This window comes from Symphalangus syndactylus, chromosome 6, assembly GCF_028878055.3.
Source record: "Symphalangus syndactylus isolate Jambi chromosome 6, NHGRI_mSymSyn1-v2.1_pri, whole genome shotgun sequence".
NCBI classification, from domain to species: Eukaryota; Metazoa; Chordata; class Mammalia; order Primates; family Hylobatidae; genus Symphalangus; species Symphalangus syndactylus.
The window spans coordinates 76,502,342-76,527,006 of NC_072428.2; positions in this window are offsets into that span (position 1 = coordinate 76,502,342).

Below are 24,665 nucleotides of genomic sequence, written 5' to 3' on the forward strand. Positions count from 1 at the left end.
CTGAATGCAAGACATTTTGGTATTAGGTGAGAGTGTACTACTAGCAAGAGCTGAGGTAAAACCATTTAGCAACAGAAGGGCAAAAAGCCCTACCTGGGCCAAATAAATTCTAAGGTTACAAGCTATACCTCAGCAAACCTCAGTGAAGGGAGCCAAGGGGCCCAAACATACATTTCATAGCACAGGATGGCAAGCATCCAGAGGAAAAAGCACAGACGTCATAACACATAAACAACTCCGTTCTTAACCATATAGCCAGAGGCCCACTTGAGGAGAAGCGAGAGGTAATTTAATTGTACATTACACCAAGAGAGACAAATTTATAAGTAGCAACTAAACTTGAAAAATATGAAGTATTTTTGATTGGCAGTTAAAGTTACCATATTCACATACTCATTCTATAAATGTACACCTCAATCAGGCCTTCCACTCAGCAGTGAGACTTCATGAAGACTGTTCGATCAATAACAGAAACTAAAGAAGATTATGTGGTACATTTGTATCCATATAACACATAAATCTCACAGGATGGCCCATTAAGAAATTTCTATATTCCAATGTTTAGAAACATTGTACATAATGTCCTCCTTGTGTACAGATTTATGATTCATATTAGCATATTGAAGACTCTGAGATGGCAAACAGTATAGAGACCTGTTCAAATGTTTTGACTCTTGTTATTCCTTTGTCTGCTAACACCATTTCCCCAAACTTACTTCTGATTGTAGCTCTCTCCCCACTGGCCACAGGGGTGGGACTAAGTATCTATATTCCATGGCACAAGGATTGGTTTAGTAATGAACCTATGAGCCAAGCTAGATCAAAGTCCTTCAACATGTTTTCTACATTGATTTGGTGAGGCCCTTTATCTGTGCTGGTTGCAAATGCTAAGATATAAATTTGGAGCTCACTATCACCATTGCTGTGAATTGTCCATAAAGAATGTAGACAACCTAACAGAGAGAATCAAAGACAGAAATAGCAAATCAGCTGAGAGTTGTGAGTCTGTGGTTGATCTCTCTCCTTCCTGGTTGGAGTTTTTGTACTCGCAAAGGGTCCAAACCAACAGTAGGCCACTTAAGGTTTTCTTGCTGAGGGTAGGAGGAAGAAACCTATTAACAAGTAAAGGAATAAACTTTTGGAAATACTGGTTTAAATTATATGCTGTCTAGATTTTAAAATTTTTTTATTATAGAAGCACAAGCTTGTGCTTATGTGTTACAAGCACAGAAATATGATCTCATAGACAAAGTAAGAAATACCCCTCACTAGAGACAGGCATGATGCTATCTGTCATTAAAATGCCATATTAATGGGAAATTCAAATCCAGACATGTTTAAGTCTCCATTGGTGTTTTCTATTACTTCATCATTAATGGATATGGCAAAAATGCTTACTAAAAATTACTTCCAGAACATGAAATGGATATTATACTGTTTAAATGGATGGCATGTAAAAATAATTTGCTTTAATCATAACACAAACCATTGCTATAATGCCATATTCACTATGAACCTTAGGGATGTCTGCATTTAGAGCAGAATAAATTTAGGCATAAGTGCTTTTTGTGAAAAACTAATTCATAAAACCCAATACATTGAAAATAGAACCAGGTGTGAGTGACTTTTAAACAAAGAATTATGCCTAGATACATTACCCTCCTGAGTTTCAAAATTTCAAGGAATATCAAGGTATATTCAGGCATTAAGAACTTAATAATACTCAAATTATGTTTTTCTTTGTTTTTTATTCTTAATTTAAAACGTATTTACAAGAAAACTAAAGACAAAATTTCTGGAGATATATAGATAGATATAGATAGATATAGGTATAGTTATATAACTGACTTTAAAATGTGGCTTAGCATAATTTTTAGAATATTTTTAAGTGTTTAATATGACCATAGATTTTTTTCAATAGTAACCTGTTGTAAGCCATTAAAAATGTAAAATATGAACAACAGAGATTTAAATTCCATTCTTACAGGCATAGTTTATTTAGTGGAAAGGGCTAAACTAGGGAGTCTGACAAGATTGAATTTAAATGTTAGTCTTACCTATTGAAGGGTTATATAACTGCTATGGTTTGAATGTTTGTCCCCTCCAAAATTTATGTGAAAATGTAATCCCCAATGCAACATTAAGAATGAAGCCTTTAGGAGATGATTAAGCTATGAGGCCTTTGCCCTCAGGAATAGCTTAGAGCCTTATAAAAGGGCTTGAGTGGTTGAGTTTGCCCCTTCCAAGCCTTCCACCATGTGAAGATGCAGCATTTGTTCTGAGTCTGTGATAATTCTGTTGTAGCAGCACAAATGGACTAAGACAGCAACCTTAAAGAAATTAGGAACTTCCGGCTGGGTGCGGTGGCTCATGCCTGTAATCCTAACACTTTGGGAGGCCGAGGTGGGCGGATCATGAGGTCAGGAGATCAAGACTATCCTGGCTAACATGGTGAAACCCCGTCTCAACTAAAAATACAAAAAATTAGCCGGGCATGGTGGTGGGCGCCTGTAGTCCCAGCTACTTGGGAGGCTGAGGCAGGAGAATGGCATGAACCCAGGAGGTGGAGGTTGCAGTGAGCCGAGATCGTGCCACTGCAGTCCAGCCTGGGTGATGGAGTGACACTCCATCTCAAAAAAAAAAAAAAAAAAATTAGGAACTTTGTCATTAACTGATCTATAAAATGGGTACAAGACGTTTTACGTAAGACTGTCATGCATATTCAATTTTGTTATATGCGATACTGCCTAGTGCAAACCAGGCATCCTCAACCTTCACATGTAGATCTAGATATAATGATGGTACATATAGTGCCTTCTCAAGACAGTTTTATTTCTCAAATTCAAAATGTTAATTTTAGTGTAGTGTTTAAATTATCTTCACCATGATTATAGATTCCAAAACATTTAGGTAATTCTATAAAATCACAAATGGAAAGCAAACAAATTCAGCAAATATTTAATGAGGATCTGTTAGGTTCCAACTCTAGGATATACACTGAAGGATTCATATAAATGAGAAAACCCATGCATTGGGGTTTCATCAGGGTTCCCACATCAGGGAAGCTTTTGACTTTCTCCTCAAACTATGTAACAAAGAAACACAGCCAGTAGACTACCCTCACCACAACCCCCACCCCAACTAAGAGGATGCATCCATGTGCATGTATCTCTTATTTATTATACTTTCCCTGTTTGAATCCCTCTTCCTTCTTTCACTCTATAAGATACAAATATCTGATATCTTTTTTTTTTTTTTTTTTTGAGATGGAGTCTCACTCTGTCACCCAGGCTGGAGTGCAGTGGCACGATCTCGGCTCACTGCAAGCTCTGCCTCCCGGGTTCACGCTATTTTCCTGCCTCAGTCTCCCAAGTAGCTGGGACCACAGACCTGCCACCACACCTGGCTAATTTTTTGTATTTTTATTAGAGACAGGGTTTCACCGTGTTAGCCAGGATTGTCTAGATCTCCTGACCTCGTGATCCGCCTACCTTGTCCTCCCAAAGTGCTGGGATTACAGGCGTGAGCCACTGCACCCGGCCTAGATAACTGATATGTCAGCTATAAGATACTTCCTTACTGGTGCTTGCGTATGTAAAATAAACTTAAAACCTTTAGAAATCCGTTTTCTATCAAAGATTCTCATAAACAATCTTTATTCTCTATACTGTTATCTTGAGATTGATTCTGAAAGAATAATATAGTAAACTTTATAATTCAAACCTAAAGAAGGACCACTTGGTTCTAGGTAGACTCCACTCTCACCCTAGGAGTCCAATGATATTGACTCAGTGGGTTAGATGGTACACAGCAAGAGGAACTTTATAGGTTATGAAAGTATATATAAATATTTCAACATAGTATTGTCATTACTGTAAATTTATCATAGCACATGCTTTGGAGTATGCTGACCTGATTCACCCTATTAATTAGCTAACGAGAAAAAATGCTCCAGTAGATATGCTTTGATTTTGCAAAGTCAGACAAATTTTTAGAAAGTCAGGGCTGGATCCAATATCTCCTGTTGGCTCCCATTTAATCTTTTAAATGTATCTTTTGAATATAATCCTTCATGAAATTATGAATTAACAGAACAACACAGATATTAACATCTTTGGCTTTTTATAGAATTTCAACTGGGAAGGGATATAGAAAGGAATACAAAAGGTGACAAATCTCTTTAATAATAGCTAGTAATTTTAAAGTACTTGTATGCAGATGTTGTTTTGTGCTCTGCTTGTATAAATTCAATCATTTCTCACAAGAATCCAGTGAAGTAAGAACTATTGTTACCCCAACTTTGCAGATAAGAAAATTGAGGCACAGAAAGTTCGAATAACTTGCCTTCTGTCACATAGCAAGAGCACGATAAAGCTGTAATGGAACCTGTAAACAATCCTGTCCTAGAACCCATGCTTTGCCCACTACATGTACTGCTTTTTATAGACCTCTGGAGGAGCCATCTTAGGCTTCCTCTTGACAGAATTTTATATTTCTTGGGGATCTTTTTATTAAAACAAAACGTTTAAATAAACAATGACTATAATTAGTCCCTTTATTCAATTTTGGAAGTGCTTCTAACAACTCAGGTGGGGAACCAGTGAGTTCTAGGTTCAATATCACAGAGATTTCCTTTAATTTTATGGCTCATGACTCAAGCTGTTTTTAATAAAACTGGATTTAGGAAGTAGAAGCCAAAATTAAAGGGAAAGCTCAACTGCTAAAAATAAATTATCTCTCTTTGTATTAGTTTTTGATGTCTTGAAAGTCCAATATCATTGTGAAAACCTCACTCCACCTTCAGCACCTGGGTTTTCCCAGCCCCAGTATTTCTATATGGGTAACATGCAATGGAATACAAGGAATAAAGGCAGTGGAGATTCCTCATTTGAGTTATTTTGGCTTGTTAACTAACTCTGACAACAACCTCTAAGTAAGTGCTTATCTGCAAACTTCCTGAATGCTGAATTTCAGTTGTGGTTAGGGCTTAAAAAGTTTAGGAATGCAAATCAACTATGGTTCTTACACATTTCGAGATAAAGTCAATCATATTTCAAGGCATAAGCTCATTACCTAAGTTGCCATAAATGAAGCTCAGCTGTCTTACAGATATTCAATCCTTTCCTTTTTTTTCAACTTCTATTTTAGAAGAGCCCCCAAACAATGGAGTTAGGGATCATTTCATAGCAGATTATTGAATCTTATGTGACAAAATTTTTTGTGATAGTGTTAAGAGGACCAACCTTAGGTTTGAACAGACTTGGCACAAATTCTAGCACCACGTTTTTATTTCCTGTGTTATGGTGCTGAATTTCACTCTATCTGTAAAATGGAAATAACACCTATCTCCCTAGGTTTTTCTGAGAATTAAATGTAGCGATATTGAGAAAATGCCTGCCATATATTAATTTTTGTTTTTTATTGTAAGATTTACCTTGATTTGAGATTGTCAGAATTTTCTTTTATTAAAGCTAGAGTGACAGGACTGTTTATTCCATTCACATCTTAAACATTTTAGGCTGTTACTAACATAGTTAAAAGGACTAACATAGACTTTTATATGAGAAAAATGACTGCAGATTTTGCCACTGACTAATCTGATCAACTTTAATTTGGGGAGCCCATATTCTTACAGTTACGTTAACCATATTTCAGAACGCTTTCAATTGGAGGCGTGCTCTCAATATTTCTTCTTTTTACTTTTCCTTGTACTAAGAGTAGGTGGTCAATGTATTTTGGGTGCTTCACTGTTAGAATTTCTCAAATATTATAATAGCAGTAGTTAATTTATACTTTTAAAGTTTAGCTAAAATAGACATATAAAATTTACCATATTTACCATTTTTAAGTATTCAGTTCAGTGGGAAAAATAGATTTATATTCCCTTTTTTCCCTTTATCTCCCCCTACCCCTACATTTGCAGGCCTCAGGTAATCACCATTCTACTCTGTCTTTAAGAGATCCATTTTTTTTTTTTTTTTTAGCTCCTACATATCAGTGAGAATATGCTACATTTGTCTTTCTGTGCTTAGCTTATTTTACTTAACATAATGGCCTTCAGTTCCACCCATGTTGAATAGCAGTAGTTCAGTGGGCCAACTATATGAAGTTGGTAGTGTGTCGGAAAGTCTGGAGAGATAATTACTGTAACTATAGGCATCCTCATTACTTACCATAGCTAACTTAACAAATTCCTAAAGCTTTTCCTCTTCCTGAAGGTCTTTCTGTCATGACATCACATAATATCTATTTTCCTGTCATAACTATTTTGGTGCCTTGTTTTGACAAAAAATATCTTATGCTTGGATGTACAGTGTCTGAAAAGTGTTAACTTCTTGAGATAGTATCACATGTCCTTGGAAACCTGTATTATCTTTGGCTTTTGTTTCCTTCACTTCCATTATCTACCCAGCAAGCTGGGTTGTATTGCCCTTTCTGCATCAGTTATTTCCTATTCAACCACACTGTTTTCCATGCAGTTCAATTTACTTTAATATATATTTATTGAGTACCTACATATTATTCATAGTGATACATTCTGGGACAAATATGAACACAAATTATTCATGCCTTTAAGGAAACTTTAGTACAGTGAAAGAGATAAATAGGTAATGAAAATTTAGTGTGAATTAATGTGATACAAGCATCTTTTTGTTTCTCTTTCTTTACTGCATGGTATCTAATTTACCTGGTCACCAAAAATTTATGAAGTATACTGTGTATCCATCCATTCATGTGTGGGGACAGTAACTAACAGAGTAAATATAGTCCCTGCCTTCTAGAATTTCCTGGCCTAGTGAGAAAAACAGGCTAACCAAATAATTACAGATACTTTCTAAAATACTGACAGATACTCTATGTACTATAAAATGAAATAAAACAGAAGATATTAAATAAATGACCACTTAGTCACTTAAATTTTAACCAGTAGAAAACAAAAGCACACAAGGAAACAAATGACTGTGCTTGCCCGTAATATTATTTCTGATTGAGCTTTAGTTTCTAAAGTTAACACATACATGCTGAAACATGTATTTCCTCACACACATATTACCAAATACATACCATGCACTAACCGATTGCACCACTGGAGCATCCAAACATATATTTACTTTTATTGAAAACATTTATTTTTATTTAGTGTTGATTATCCCATGAATATAAAAAAAAATTTATGTTCTTTTTTTCTAATAAGTTCTGATTAAATTATCATCCGGTATTTCCTGGGAAAATGGCAGATAGGAAGTAAGACTAACTTTCAGCTTCCACTTGGACTAACAGAACAATGTGTAGAAACTCACATCGTGAACTTTTCCTCCAAGAACTACTGCAGGAACATACCAGAAAAATCAAAATAATTCACGGACTTTTTGAAAGAAGTGGTTTGCCACTGCAAACTCCATGACACAGCTGAAAAATGAGTGCTCAAAGTGTGAGAGTGGGAAAGTCCACCTCTGAACACACATTCTCACTGGGGAACCTAAATTTCAGATCATAGGAAAAGAATTTAACCTTACGTGGGGCTGAAATGAATTTCAAGAGCTGAGCGAAATATAAAAGTAGAAGAAGCAGTGGGAAGAGCCCTGTAGGCACTCCTGACCCCCAGGGAAGCCCAGAAAAGCCATTTCTGACTTTATCTCACAGGGGTCTTTGAGGAGGGCTGCCAGTGGAATTAGGGAATGGACACAGGGAAAACGAAACTTCAAGCTGAACTTCTGTAATTAATTTTGACCTAAAACAAATTTTCCTGGGCAGAATGCGAGGGTCAGGGAGGGTGGGGGCGGGGGATTGCTGGTGAATAGGAAGCACGGAAGCCATGGCAGGCAGAGTGGGGCAAATCCTGAAAGCCCGGCTTGCTTTCTCAGCGGGAGGCCTGTATCCTGGGGCAAGATCTCAGCCCTGCTCACTGGCTACCTGGATATGAACTCGGTGCTGCTGGTGGGGCACAGTGGGAGTAAGACTGGCCTTTCTGGCTAGGTAGGAGCTGGGTGAGGCTAGTCACTGCTGACTTTTCCCCACTTCCCTGGCGACCTGTATGATGCAGCAAAGGCAGCCATAATCCCCCCTGAACATAACTGCATTGGCCTGAGAGCCACACCCTCATCCCCTACAGTGGCTATATTGTGCAATTGAGAATTGAACTGAATGATAGTAGTGACACAACCTATCAAAACCTCCTGAATACAGAAAAAAGTGGTTCCAAGACGAAAGCTTATAGCATTAAATGCCTACATCGAAGAGTCAGAAACAGCACAAATAGACAATCTAAGGTCAGTCCTCAAGTAACTAGAGAAATAAGAACAAACCAAACCCAAACCCAGCAGAAGAAAAGCAGTAACAAAGATCAGAGCAGAACTAAATGAAATTGAAACAAAAAGTACAAAAGATAAATGAAACAAAAAGCTTGATTGTTTGAAAAGATAAATAAAATTGATAGACAATTAGCACGATTAACCAAGGAAAGAAGAGAGCAGATCCAGATAAGCTCAATTAGAAATGAAATGGAAGATATCGCAACTGGGATACCTCAGAAATACAAAAGATCATTCAAGGTTACTATGAACACCTTTACATGCATAAACTAGAAAATCTAGCAGAGATGGGTAAATTCCTGGAAATATACAACCCTCCTAGTTTAAACGAGGATGAAATAGAAACTCTGAGTAGACCAAAAACAAGCAGTGAGATTGAAATGGTAATAAAAAAAAATGCCAACAAAAAAAGTCCAGGACCAAATGAATTCACAGCTAAATTTTATCAGACATGGAAAGAAGAATTGGTACCAGTCACACTGACACTATTCCACAAGGTGGAGAAAGAGAGAATCCTCCCTAAATTGTTCTATGAAGACAGTATTACCCTAATACCAAAACCGTAAAGGACATGACAAAATAGAAAACTACAGACCAATATCCCTGATGAATATAGATGCAAAAATCTTTAAGAAAATACTAGCTAACCAAATCCAATACCATATCAAAAAGATAATCCACCATGATCCAGTGGATTTTATGCCGGGGATGCAAGGATGGTTTAACATACACAAGTCAATAAATGTGATACACCACATAAACAGAATTAAAAACAAAAATTACATGATCATCTCAATAGATGCAGAAAAAGCTTTTGACAAAAATTCAGCATCCCTTTATGATTAAAACCCTCAGCAAAATCAGCATACAAGGGGCATACCTTAATGTAATAAAAGCCATCTATGACAAAACCAACAGCCAACATAATACTGAACAGGGAAATTTGAAAGCATTAAACCTGAGAACTCAAACAAGACAAGGATGCCCACTGTCACCACTTCTATTCAACATAGAACTGGAAGTCCTAGCCAGAGCAATCAGAAAAAATCCGATAATGATTTTTATTGGAGCAGTAAATATCTGAAGCAACCATTGAAGAATGAGAAATATTTTGTTGTGTGGAAAAGTATCTACCAAGTTAGACAAATGTTTTATGAATTACCATTGTAAACAAATTATTTGTTAAAAATATAAATACATAAACACACTGCAAGATAGTCATGTATATATAATATATATTCTAAATATCCCATTATTTTTATGTCACTATGGTTGAGAATCATGATGATAAAGTATATGACTACATGCCTGCCTTTGAGAAATAGACAATGTATTTGGAGACAATCTCTACACAAAAGATAGCTAAATAGTATATACAGTTTCATAACTTCATGTCCAATAAGTGATCCATTCAAGATAACCCAAGATGCCATAATGTAGAGATTGAGTCTGAGATCTTGAACTAAATCACCTGGGTTTGCATTTCAGCTCCTCTACTTATTAACCAGAAAATTTTGTGACAAATTACTGAACTACTTTGTTTCAATGTTTCCAGCTGTCAGGATAATAATAGAATCTGCTTCAGTTGTTGTGGAGTAAATGGGTTAAGCAAATGCTTAGAACAGCAGAATATAGTAAATCGGTAATAAATGTCAGCAGTTAATTTATTATAGTAAATGCTACAGTTGTTTAGAATGGAGAGTATTACCAGAACAGTATTGGCTGGGAACATATTTTGGAATAGGTAAGAATTTTGCTTGGCATTTGTTTGGCACTATTCAAACAGGAGAGATGACAAAGGCATTTTAGAAGTGAATAAACATGATTTGGCCATCGGCATTTTCTTTGATGTCATTTCATATAATTCTCTCCCGTCACTACTTCAGCAACTGGCTTTTTAGTTCAATCTGGAGGTAACCAGGTTGCTCTTACCTCATTTTCTTGGCGTTTTCTGCTCCTGTCTTGAATGCTCTTCAGAAAGGTTTCCCCATGACTAGCTTTCCTTGTCTTTCATTCCTCCACTTGCATATCAACTTATCAAAGGCATTTTTAACAAAACAATTGTAAATTAATATGACTCTCACCTTCTACCCTTGCAATGTACTGATTTTCTTTCTTTCCTTTTTTGTCCTTTTCATTTCTTTCCATTTATATGGAGATAAAAGTGACAGTTGAAGTTTTTGCAAACTTACCACTCAAAATTAATCAGAATTTTTGCTATGAGATAATAGTTAAAAGCATGAACTCGGCACCCAAGCAGACTGGTTTTGCCAATTTTTAGTTGTCTTGTCTAGAACAAGTTATTTAACCTCTCTGTGTTCCATTTTCCTTCTCTGTTATGTATATAATGCTCTTAACTAACTTATTGAGTTACTATGAAGATTATATTATTTATACAATGTCTGGGACATATAATGTGCCCAATAAATGTTGAAAGTCATTATTATTACTTTTTATTATCTATTTAAACTCTCTAGAATATAAGGTCTTTGAGGGCAAGAACCATATCTGCCTTGTTCTCTGCTTTCTTCACAGCACTAGAAGAGGTCCTGGCACATAATAGGGGCTCCACAAATATTTGTTGAATACATTAAAAATGGATGATGCTTAATATACCAGAGATCAGGATTAATATACCAAGTTTAATATACCAGAGTCAGTACACTGACTTCTGAGAGAATAGACTGGATTATTAGTGAAGTCAGGTTCTTTGATATAGCTCAATTGATTGTTCTGTGTTGATTGATGGCAAGCTTCTGTCTGTAACCAAAACTAAGCCCAGAATTTCATTCACAGTGTGGCTTTGCTGAACATGTTTTAACCCTGGATGGCTCAATTTCTGGAGTTTGAGTAATGCCACCACTACATATATGCTGTTGGAATATTGCAAAGTCATTGAGCCTTAGTTTTTCCCTATGTAAAATGACAAAAATTTCTGCATAAAATTTATCAAGAAGACTGTCCTTGACACAATGACTGGTGTTTCTCCAAGGAGGGTTGAGTAAATCATTTCAGGCAGAAAAAATTCTTTCTTTCTTAAAAATGCACTGTGAAAGGGATACCAAAACTTTAAAATTACCCCATCTAGTACTTAATCATCCTCTCAGGAAATTCTTTCTTCCCCTGGAGGTGGTTTTGGCATATCTTTTATCAAGAAAGTGTTTATTTAGTAGATCACCCTTCATGTGTATACTCTGAGAAGACCCAAGAGAGGGTTTTTGTAAATTCAGAGAGATCATGGGTTTTTCAGATACAGACCCTTCCTCAGAGTGGATATGACCACATTCCCCTTAGCAACCATACATCTCTCTCCACTCTCAATCTAACTTTTCCTATATGGAACCACAATCCTCCTAATGCAATTTAAACCAGTTTCCTGTGGTGTTATCTCATTAGGGATGGAGAACAGCTGGGCACCATTTTCTCTATAATAAATCTTTATAGGCTTTTAGGATAGCTTTAAATTTGCCATTCATTCTAAGCAAGGCCCAACTTTATTGTTTATCCCTTTGCACTCCATCTCACTCCCTTTAGGCCTTTTCTTCCTACCTACTAATCTAGATATGTTTAATTCTCAAGCAATGCCAATTGCATCATTAAATATAATTTTTGAGATTCTTAGTCCTATCTCCCATAGAATATGACAATTTAAATAATTGTTTTTACTAAAACATTTTCCTTAGAGTTGCACTACATAAAGTATTTCTTGCTATTTTAAGGCTTCAACCCTCAAGGGTAAACAGTTAAGGAATAAAACTGAATAAGGAAGGGATTTGTTAAAGATCTGTTGTTAATTGCTGACATAGGAAGATGACTACTGCAAGTGGGTGATGAGAAAGCAAAAATAACATTTTTAGCTTTCAAATACCCTGACTTGATTATCACACATTCTATGCATGTAACAAAATATCGCATGTACCCCATAAATATGTCAAATATGTATCAATTAAATAAATTAAATTGTTTAATTAATTGTTTAATTAATTGTCTAATTAACATAGATTTAGCAGCAGGTGAGTGTTATATCAAAATTACAAGGCACAATTAATGTTTCTTGCCTGTAAATAGTAAGCACAGCAATTTAGCACCTGCAAGTTTGTTGACAACAACTTTCATTACCTTCCTTTATAATATTCCTCAGATAGTGACTACTTTCTTGCTATTGGTGCTATGTGATCTAAAAATCTTATGCAACTACTTAAAATATCAAAATAAATAATTAACAGTTTTGTTTTTAGAAAGAAAAATAATTGGCCGGGCGCAGTGGCTCACGCTTGTAATCCCAGCACTTTGGGAGGCCAAGGCGGGAGGATCACGAGGTCAGGAGATCGAGACCACGGTGAAACCCCGTCTCTACTAAACATACAAAAAAAATTAGCCGGGCGTGGTGGCAGGCGCCTGTAGTCCCAGCTACTCGGAGAGGCTGAGGCAGGAGAATGGCGTGAACCCAGGAGGCGGAGCTTGCAGTGAGCCAAGATCGCGCCACTGCACTCCAGCCTGGGCAACACAGCGAGACCCTGTATCAAAAAAAAAAAAAAAAAAAAGAAAGAAAAATAATTGATGTGGCTGGGCTGATAAAATTAATCAAATTAGGAATTCTTTAATCATACAGATACTGCCTTATTTATTTTAAATTTAGATTCGATTAGCATACTTTTTAGCACTTTTAATATGCTTAGATAATATAATAGGCTCTTTCATTTACATGTCCTTAATTAAATCCCCCAACATATTTAGAGGTAAACATTATTATTCTTTTTTATATATGTGAAAATTGATATTAAAACTGCATAAATTGCTTAAACCCACAGGGTAAACAGATAAGGAATAAAACTGAATAAGAAAGAGATTTGTTAAAGGTCTATTGTTAATTGCTGACATTGGAAGATGACTACCACAAGTGGGTGATGAGAAAGCAAAAATAATATTTTTAGCTTTCAAATACCCTCACTTAATTATCACACATTCTATGCATGGAACAAAATATTGCATGTACCTCATAAATATGTAAAATATTATGTATCAATGGAATAAGGCAAAATAACTACTTTGTAGTCATTAGCAATTGCTGATAATTGAAAAAAAGTTTGGTTTCTATTGTTATTGCCCTTGAACTAATAGTATTAAGATAGTCTCTTATGAGTTAATCTTAGATGTCAACTACATCAATTAGATAGATTATTCCCATTCCTTCTAAAATTACAAACTCAGTGGGGTCAGGACTGAGAAGAGCAGCTCTTGCTGTGTTTCTAATGATAGAATTGGAAGAAAAATACTACAATGGAGCCCATCTTGCAGATGATCACTGTTTCCGTTATTATTGCCGTACAACAAACCAAAACGTTGTGGCATTTATTATGTTCATGGATTTTGTGAGTCCGAAATTTGGAATGGGCAGTGGAGGGATGGCTTATTTCTTTTCCACGATGTCTTAGACTTCAGTTGGGATAGAGGTAACTTGGTGTCTGGAGGCTGAAATCATCTGAAGACTTGTTCACTCACAAGTTTGGTGGTCGATGCTGGCTGTCAGCTTAGACTTCACTGTGGAACTGTTGTTTAGAATATCTAAATGTTGTCAGGACTTCCATGAAGCATCTGGGCCTTAGGATAGCTGAACTTCTTACATAGCATCATTAGGCTCTGAGGTGAATGTCACAACTAAAAAGGTAGAATTTGAATGGTCTTTTAGGAATAGGCAAAGAGTTGTTAGTCTTGGTACCAACAATATGACCCATAAACAAAAATTGACAAATTAGACCTCATCAAATTTAAAAACTTTTACTTTGCAAAAGACCCTTTTAAGAGGATTAGAAGACAAGTTACAAACTGGGAGAATATATTTGACAACATATTAGTTTCTAGAATATATAAAGAATTCTCAAAACTGAACAGCAAAAACACCAAATAACCAATTAGAAAATGGGCCAAAAATGAACTGTCATTTTACTGAAGAAGAATGAAGTGGCCAATAAACATGTTTAACACCAATAACCATTAATTAAATGCAATTTAAATATGCAAGGAGATATCAGTATGTACTTAGCAGTATGGCTAAAATTAAAAAGAATGACAATACCAAGTGCTAACAATGATGTAAAGAAACTGTATTACATGGCTGGTGGGAATGTAAAACAGCACAGTCACCCTAAAAAATAATTTGGCAGTGTCTTAAAACTTAAATATTCTAAAATTTAAGTCTTTAATCCATCTTGAATTAATTTTTGTATGAGGTGTAAGGGATCCAGTTTCAGCTTTCTACATATGGCTAGCCAGTTTTCCCAACACCACTTATTAAATAGGGAATCCTTTCCCCATTTCTTGTTTTTGTCAGGTTTGTCAAAGATCAGATGGTTGTAGATGTGTAGTATTATTTCTGAGGGCTCTGTTCTGTTCCATTGGTCTATATCTCTGTTTTGGTACCAGTACCATGCTGTTTTGGTTACTCTACTGTAGTTTGAAGTCAGGTAGCATGATGCCTCCAGCTCTGTTCTTTTGGCTTAGGATTGACTTGGCCATGCAGGCTGTTTTTGGTTCCATATGAACTTTAGTTTTTTCCAATTCTGTGAAGAAAGTCATTGGTAGCTTGATGGGGATGGCATTGAATCTATAAATTACCTTGGGCAGTATGGCCATTTTCATGATATTGATTCTTCCTATCCATGAGCATGGAATGTTCTTCCATTTGTTTGCATCCTCTTTTATTTCGTTGAGCAGTGGTTTGTAGTTCACCTTGAAGAGGTCCTTCACATGCCTTGTAAGTTGGATTCCTAGGTATTTTATTCTCTTTGAAGCAATTGTGAATGGGAGTTCACTCATGATTTGGCTACTCTGTTTGTGTGTTATTGGTGTATAAGAATGCTTGTGATTTTTGCACATTCATTTTGTATCCTAAGACTTTGCTGAAGTTGCTTATCAGCTTAAGGAGATTTTGGGCTGAGACGATGGGATTTTCTAAATATGCAATCATGTCATCTGAAGCAGGGAAATTTTGACTTCCTCTTTTCCTAATTGAATACTCTTTCTTTCTTTCTTTCTCCTGCCTGATTGCCCTGGCCAGAACTTCCAACACTTTGTTGAATAGGAACAGTGAGAGAGGTCATCCCTGTCTTGTGCAAGTTTTCAAAGGGAATGCTTCCAGTTTTTGCCCATTCAGTATGATATTGGCTGTGGGTTTGTCATAAATAGCTCTTATTATTTTGAGATACATACCATCAATACATAATTTATTGAGAGTTTTTAGCATGAAGGGCTGTTGAATTTTGTCAAAGTTACCATATGACTCAGCAATTATACTCTTGGTCATTTACACCAGAGAAATGAAAACATATAGTTACACAAAATCCTATACAAGAATGTTCGTAGCAGCTTTATTGGTAATAGCCCCAAAATGGAAACTCCCCATATGTCCTTTAGGAGGTGGGTGGGTACATATTTACTATAGAAAACTACTTAGCAATAAACTTGAATAAAAATGACTTCTACAACTTAGATGAATATCCAGGGAGTTACATGAATGAGAAAATCATATAGTATGTAATTTTCAATTTTTTAATTAAAATATATATTTAAAAACTACATACTGTATGATTCTATTTATGTAACAATTTTAAAATGATAAACTATTAAAATAGATTAGTGATTGCCACTGGAAGTGGAGGGGTGGGGGTGAGAGAAAGTGAGTCCAGTCATTCTAAGGGCAGCAAGATGGACCCTTGTGGTCATGGATCTGTCCTGTAATTTGACTGTGGCAGTGGTTACACATGATAAAATTGGGTAGAAATAAATATACCCACATACACACATAAGGGCATATAAAACTGGTGAGCTCTTAATAAGGAGGATATATTGTATCTATGTCAATTCCCTGGTCATGTTATTGTTCCATAATACAAGGTGTTACACTAGGGGATACTGGGTGAAGGGTGTGTGAATCTCTAGGTTTTATTTCTGATAGATGCATGTAAATTTCAATTATCTAAATATAAAAAGTTCAAAATACAAAATAAAACCATATGGGCAATTGAACAATATTGAACAATGAGAACACATGGACACAGGAAGGGGAACATCACACTCTGGAGACTGTTGTGGGGTGGGGGGAGGGGGGAGGGATAGCATTAGGAGATATACCTAATGCTAAATGATGAGTTAATGGGTGCAGCACACCAGCATGGCACATGTATACATATGTAACAAACCTGCATGTTGTGCACATGTACCCTAAAATTTAAAGTATAATAATAATAAAAATTTTTAAAAAAGTATAAATATAGCATTAAAAACATATGGGCATAGTATAATATAACTGATTTAACAAATATAAAAGAACATCTTAAAAGAAGTTACAAAAAAAGGAAAGGTTATTTTCGAAAGAGCAACAATTACATTAATAGCTTCTCAATAAAGCAAGGAGGCCAGAAGACAATAGAATTATCTTTTTTAGATAGCCAAAGAAAAATAATTGCAAATGTAGAATTCTATATCCAGTAAAATTATTCTCAAGAATGAAATATCAAACAGAAATTGAGAGAGTTTATCACTGGTGGCGCTGCAATAGTGGTTTCTTTAAAAAGAAGGAAAATGATCCCAGATGAAGATCAGAATGCAGGAAGGAATAAAGAACAATGAAAAGGTTAAATATGTCATTAAGTCTAAGTGATTGTTCACTGAGTAAGTATTTAGGGCAAGTTTAAAATATATGAAGAATCAAAACAGAGCAAGGATAGTTTCTAAGCTAGAGTGGGATAAATGTAATTGTTGAAGAGGAAGGTAAATTAATAATCAACTTTGACAAATAAAGGGTACGTATAAAGCAGGGATGAGGAAACTAAATTCGGCCCATGGCTTGTTTTTGTACAGCCCGCAAATAATTTTTATATTTTAAGTGGTTAAAAAATTTAGAATAAAGAATTTGAGAGCATGTAATTAAGCCAGAAATCAATTATTAAAAAGATAACTAAAACATAATTCCAAATCCCCAGTATTTTGAAATTGTAATAAACTGCTAAAACCCAAGGTTAAAAATAAAACACAATGAAAACTAAACAGTAAGAAAAAATAATGATTGAAACAGAGTGATTTTCAGGATAGATTATTAAGTGAAAAAAGAAAATATAAGAAAACAGGAAGAATGAGGAAATATACACATATTTATTCATTTGTGCAAAAAGAAACACAGGAACGATAAATCTAAAACTAATGGATGTATGTGGAAATGAGGTGGAAAGCCTGGAGGAACAGGAAAGGGAGGATCACTCACGTCTCTGAGTGAAATTTCTTTACAGTTTGGACTAAGCCAATTTATGGCTTTAAAAATGTGAAATCAACATTGCAAAGAGAAACAAATGAATCAGAATGTATTTCAAGGATATAAATTAGTCACCCCTGTAAAGGATGAAGGCGAGAACTTCCTCAAGTAACTAGAACTATTATGTTAATGATATACCATTAAGCTAAAGATTAGTCAAAGTATAAACCATTTAAACTTAAGAGTAGGTTTCTTTTTTCATAAGGTATGGGTTAGCAATTCTGAAGTTCAATGAGTATTCCAAGATTGAGCAAATGAGAAAATATTTTTGGATAGTGGGAGCCAGATTTTTCAATGTCAAGAAGGGAATTGCAAAGATGGAAAGGGGGAATACTTGAATGAACCTTGCAATATGTGATTGAAATGTGAGGTATTAGTATAAACTCATGCTTAAACAGATAGAATGATAGATACATAGATGATAGATGATAGATAGATAGATAGATGATAGATAGATAGATAGATAGATAGATAGATAGATAGATAAAGATAGAAAACACCAAATTTTGAATTCTGAGTCACATCCTCCACTATCAGGTATCCAGGCCCATTGAAAATATGGCTGATTCCACAGCTGGACCTGGGAGAGTGTATAATAAACTTAGAACATCTTGCTCTACCAAAAATGTAAGGAAGTGTTAAAAAAAAATATGGGGGCAAGCAGAGAAGCCAGTTTGGAAGGACTACTATGGAGCAAATCTGGGTCAATTTGAGCATCAAAATAAATAATTATATTAATGAATTATAACTTATAGATTGACATTAAAATTTATGAGTCCACACTGATAAAAATAAATGAATAAATTATATGTAGAGAAAGGAAATCTCTTATGGTGGGATGCCAATTATTAATTTGCAGAAGTAATGGGATTTAAAAAGGCACCATTTGGCAACCACAATTGTAATCACTGACAAGTGGCTGCTAAAACTAGAAAGTGAAAATTTCATAAGAAATGGTATATTTTTGTAGTTTCCCAAGCACCTCCAACAGGATACATATTAATTAAAATAGAAAAATAATACTCTTACAATGGGGAAGCTTGGCAGATACCACCAGGACAAAGTGATCAAAGTTAGCACTACCCGCCATGAGACGAATAGAGTTCCTGCTGAAACTGCATTAGGTAAATCTGATCATGTGAAACAACAGACAGACCAAAATTGGGTGTCATTATATGAATTAAGTGTATATACTCTTCAAAAATATCATGTTCATGAAAGACAAAGACTAAAGGATATTTTCAGTTTAAAGGAGCTATAATAAATAAAAGCTATTTTAATTGGATTTTTACTTTTGCTATAAAGAAAATGAGAGTGATAATTGCCAGAATTTGAATATGATCTATAGACTATATAATTGTTTTGTATCAATAATACTGTATTAACTTAATAATTTTACGTTGGTTATATAAGAGAATGCCCCTCCTCCAAAGCAAATGTAATAGAATGTTTAACATTGTCACTACGTGTGGAGAAAGCGAGTGAAGTATATATAAAACTTATTATTTTTAAAAAATCTTTAGATACAAGATTGTTTCAAAATAAAAAGTAAAAAAAAAAATGTATACCTAGTATATCACACTCTGTTAGCATTCCAGCCTAAACTAGGGCATCCCCTTCTATGCTCTGATGGCTGATTACTGGGAACACCTGTAGTTCCTTCACTGAGGACCTCTGTCTGACTTCAGGGGCACTATGGGCCATCTGGAAGGAAAGTCAAAAGTGCCTGCAAGGTAATAGTTCTGGAAAATGCCCTCATTAATGATGGATTTATATATGTGGTAGACAAATACTCTAGATTGTTTGACCCTTGGTTAAGACAAGTATGAGGTATCTTTTTTTCATTACCTTCCATAGTTCACTAGTGGAATTAAGTCCTAGTTGCCCATAGTTGTAACTTGCTTGATAATGTATCCTTTATTGGCTTCCTTCCTAGACTCTTGGCAGATTTCTGGGATATCTTCCCAAAATAAATTCTTGCACTTGATTCTTTGCTCTGGGGTCTTCTTCTGAGGGAACCAAAGTAAGACAATTAGTAACAAGGGTAGCATGTGCAGATCATCTATATAGATTATAGAATTTTGATAATGTGTTAGTGTGGTAAGTACTTGTTGTTGATGGTGAATGGGGTAAAAAATAATTTTTGGTATACTATAGGATCAAATTGGGATGGCATATAGGTGAGAGGGAATATACTGGTTTATGCACTATTACTAGCATTTGACAGATATGGAATAATAATAGTTATTATTATTTTCAGGCAGAGTCTCACTCTGTTGCCCAGGCTGGAGTGCAGTGGCACGTTATCAGCTCACTGCAACCTCCATCTTCTGGGTTCAAGTAATTCTTATGCCTCAGCCTCCCAAGTAGCTGGGATTAGAGGCAACTGCCACCACACCCAGCTAACTTTTGTATTTTTAGTAGCGACGGGGTCTGCCCATATTGACCAGGATGGTCTTGAATTCCTGACCTCAAGTGATCCACCTGCCTCGGCCTCCCAAAGTGCTGGGATTACAGGCGTGAGCCACTGAGCCTGGCCAAAACAATAATAATTATAAAGATTGTGGAGTTGATTGGTTGTTGTTAACTGACATTGAAACACTGAAGAAATAAAATTATGAAATTAGGACAATGAATTTATTAATTTAGGATACATTCTGGAGGCCTTTAGGGCATCATTTAGAAGAGCCTTGTGTCCTGCAAGTGGAGGGCAGACTATAGTGAATGCTCAAAATCTGATTTTGAGAGTAATGAAGATACATACAAGTTTAAATTAACTCTTAGCAAGACTGTTGTGCTAATTAGGAAAGAAGACACACTCTGAGATAGACTGGGAATATTTCCGTGGGTATTCTTGATAACTTTGAATCCCTACATTCCATTGAATGGTCTGGGATTATACATTACCTGCTTCCCTTTATGACAGGATAGCAGCCCATTGCTAAAGAAAAGCAGATGTTTCTTGATTAGAGAATATACAAAGTCCTTACCTGATTTATTATGTATGGCCAGGGAACTCACCAGGTGACTATATTCTCATAAGATATTCTTTCACTACAGCGATAAGAAATCCTCTAGTGTGGTAGTAGAGGTATCATTGGGAAGCTTTATGATAGCTATACCCTGTAGACCAGTGTTATCAGTAGGCTTGCTGCTATGCAGTTGTCTTAGTCCATTTAAGTTGCTATAACAAAAAATACCTTAGATTGGGTAATTTATAAACAACAGAAATTTATTTCTCTCAGTTCTGGAGGCTGGGAAGTCCCAGATTAAGGTACTAGCAGATTCAGTGTCTGATGAAAGCCTGTTCTTTATAGATGGAAACTTGTCTGTGTTTTCACATGATGGAAGGAGAAAATGTGTCCTCATGTAGGGGAAAAGGAGTAAGAGGCTGGGATGCTTCAATGAACCTCTTTGATATGGCAATTAATTCAATTCATGAGACTGAAGCTCTCATAAAACAATCACTTCCCAAAGGCCCCACCTTTTAATCATATTGCATTGGGGATCAAGTTTTAACACATGAATACTGGGGAGACACCAACATTCAGACCATAGCAAAAGTCAACAGTGAAAAGACTGTAGAATTGTGGCACTAAATTGTGAGAGGCAAGGTAAACATTTGCAGCAAGGCCAGAATGGCATGCATGGGTCTTGACTCACAGGGTTCTGTGCTAATGGTTAAAAGATAACGGTATTTCCAAGGGTGAGATAAATAGGAGTTCAGTAAGGGTATTAGTTGGTGTATATATTATATCCAAAAATAATTAGAGATGAGTAGAAGAATGATGCCAGCCACTATAATAAAAAATTATGATCCTTTGCCTTGTTTCCAAATTTAAGCTATTTCTAAGATGCAGGATGCATGAGTTGAAAGGGAAGGTGGGCACCCTTGTAAAAAGCAGTTCCTCTATTCCCTAAAGTGACATGTAACTATTTACCAGAGTGTCTATATCCTGAGGAAAAGAGAATATTCAGATCCTTAGAAAGCTATTGGATACAAAGGCTAAGGTGACATGGATAACTGAAATTCCAACACAACGTCATGGTCATCCAGTTTGAGTAGGGTTAATGGTTCTGCATCTCTACCCCTATGATCATTTTCTTGGTCCCTCATTGCAAATTTGTGATTGTAGTTATTTGTCACTTGATGGAGCGCTCATATGGACTCCTTGAACTGTGTAGGAAGAATCACAGTGGTAGGAAAACAAGTAGAAGCTCTGAAACTGCACCCTCCCTCACTCCCAAGTTAAGGCTGTAAATCAGAAGACACATAGCAACTTTGGTAAAATGGCAGATGTCACTTCCATCCTCAAAAACGAAAAAGATTCAGTTGTGGTCTACATCATACTTTTGCTTAATTCACCAGGCTAGGTCTTGCAAAAATAAGATAGATGATGGTGAATAGTAATGTGATGCTGTAAACTTAACCAAGTGATGGCTTTAATCACATGGCTGAATATGGTATCTCATCAAGAATAGATTAGAATAGACTGTAGCGTTTGGTATGTGGGTATTTATCTGCCAAATGCTCTATTTACAATTTCTATCAAGAAAGAGGGTCAATTGCAAAGAGAATAGATGTTAAATCTTCTCACCACAAAAATGTGAGGTAATGGATTTGTTAATCAGACTTAACCATTTTACAATGTAAATATACTTCAAAACATCATGTTGTACATGATAAATACATATGATTTTATCTTTCAGTTAAAAAGGAAAAAGAAAGGATTGGAAACAGCTCATATTCAACTGGCAAGAATTGTATGACACTAGTCATCATCTTGCTCCAGGGCTATGTTAACTCTCCACCTCTGCATTGTAACATGCTCTGTAGGACTTGACCATCTGGCCCACTATATACTATGGTGATAACATCAAGTTAAAAGGATTTAGTGAGCAGGAAATTGCAACTACTCTAGATTCTCTGGTAAACACCTGTGTGCCAGAGTGGGAAATAAACCCTATAGAAACTCAGAGGGCTTGCTCATTGCTAAAGCTGTTGGGTGTCTATTAGTCAAGGGCATGCCAAGACATCTCCTTCAAGGTAAATGACACATATTAAACATTGAACCTCCTACCAAAGGGTCTTGATCTCTTTGGATTTTGGAGACAGCATGTAATATCTCTGTATTACACTTATCAGGTTACCCAGAAAGATGCCACTTTTGAGTGTGCCTTAGTGAGCTTTACAATTGGTATGAATTATACAAGTGGCCTTAACACTTGCATCATTTGACTTGACGCATGATGCTAGGGGTCATCAAGCCCTAATAGGAGGAGTGAAACTGTGAGGAGTGAGAGTTTGATTGTTGCAATGTCTGTGGCCATTCCATATTTTCTGAGTACTCACTTCTACACTCTGATGGTGTTATACTATGATCACCTGAAACTCTTTCCTGATGGATTTTTTTTGGCGGGGAGGCGATGGTTTTCAAGAGCAAGATTGACTGATGTACAAGGAAAGCAATAACTTAAGAAGAATATATAATCTGGGAAAGGGCCCTCCATCAGTGACACAAGCAGATAACTGGAGGACAAACACTGTAGCTTTCTCTCTCATCAAGTGGGATAACTGAGAAATATTTCATATTGTGTTGCAGAAAGATTAAGCCCCAGTTTTCCACAATTGTAACCTACTTGATTATACCTTTTATTGACTTCTTTTTTTTTTTTTTTTTTTACCCATCTCACTTTCAGTTCCCTACTAATGTTTCTAGAGATCTCCTCCCAGATAAATTTCTTAAACTTAAAATCTTTGTCTCAAGTTCTGCTTCTGCAGGAACTCAAGCTAAGAGTTACTGGAAAAATCAATCAAAAATGGAAAAGATCTCTAGGCAGAAAACTATACAATGTTCCTAAAAATATAAAAGGAAAACCTATGTAAGTGGATGGAAATATTAATTCATCAATTAGAAGACTCAATATTGTAAAGATGTCTATTTTATTAAAACTATTCATAAATTACATGCTGTCTTAATTAAAATACAACAAGATACTATCGAAGATTGAAGTAGTTAAACTCATTGTACTACATATCAAGACTTATAAGAGTGTGGTATTGGCAAAAGAGACAAAGTGGTAGAATTAAAATAAAGAGACCAAGAACAGGCACATTCATGTAATTTATGACAAAGGTGGCACTGCAAAACAGTAAGAAAAGAATATTGTTTGCCAATTGACTCCTGCTTCATAGCATATGTTAAAAATCATATGTATAAATGAACTAATTTTAGGGAAATATTATATATAAATGCAAAAGACAAAACAAAACTCCTGTGATTATATGGGGAAAAAATCTTTACATCAACGTACCGCTATCAGAACAATTGAGAGAGTGATTTACCATAAAAGATGGGACAGTCATGACCTCGGGGGGATACACAAGTAGTGATTGGGATGGAAAATGAGGGAGTTATCTGGAATGATGGTAAATCTCTATTTCTTGTCCAAGATTGCTAGGTATCTGGAGATTCAATTTGTGATAATTTCATGTTCTATATATTTTTGCTTGGTAAAATATTTTGTATGTGTTTTATAATCCATACTTTTTTTAAATTATACTTTAAGTTTTAGGGTACATGTGCACAACGTGCAGGTTTGTTACGTATGTATACATGTGCCATGTTGGTGTGCTGCACCCATTAACTCCTCATTTACATTAGGTATATCTCCTAATGCTATCCCTCCCCCCTCCCCTCACCCCATACTTTTTAAAAAAGAAACAAGACCTTAAAAGAAGGCCATTTTAAGTGTGGCCCTAGCAGCACTCAAGCTACAGATTGTTCAGAAGCAGTCACTAATACTGCATTCTTACCATCCACATTTATTCTGAAGAATGCCCACTTCCGGAAGCAACATGTGCGAAGCCCAAGGGCAAATTCTAAGTAAGAGTGCAATAAGGCTATGCTTTATTTGTTTTGTCCACAATACACAAATGAACTATTTTTTTTTTTCATCTTTTGAGAGCCCAGTATTGAGTGCTCAATTCAGTAGGTCTCTTGTGAATGGACTGGGGGGACTTTGAACAAACGGTTCCTCATGAC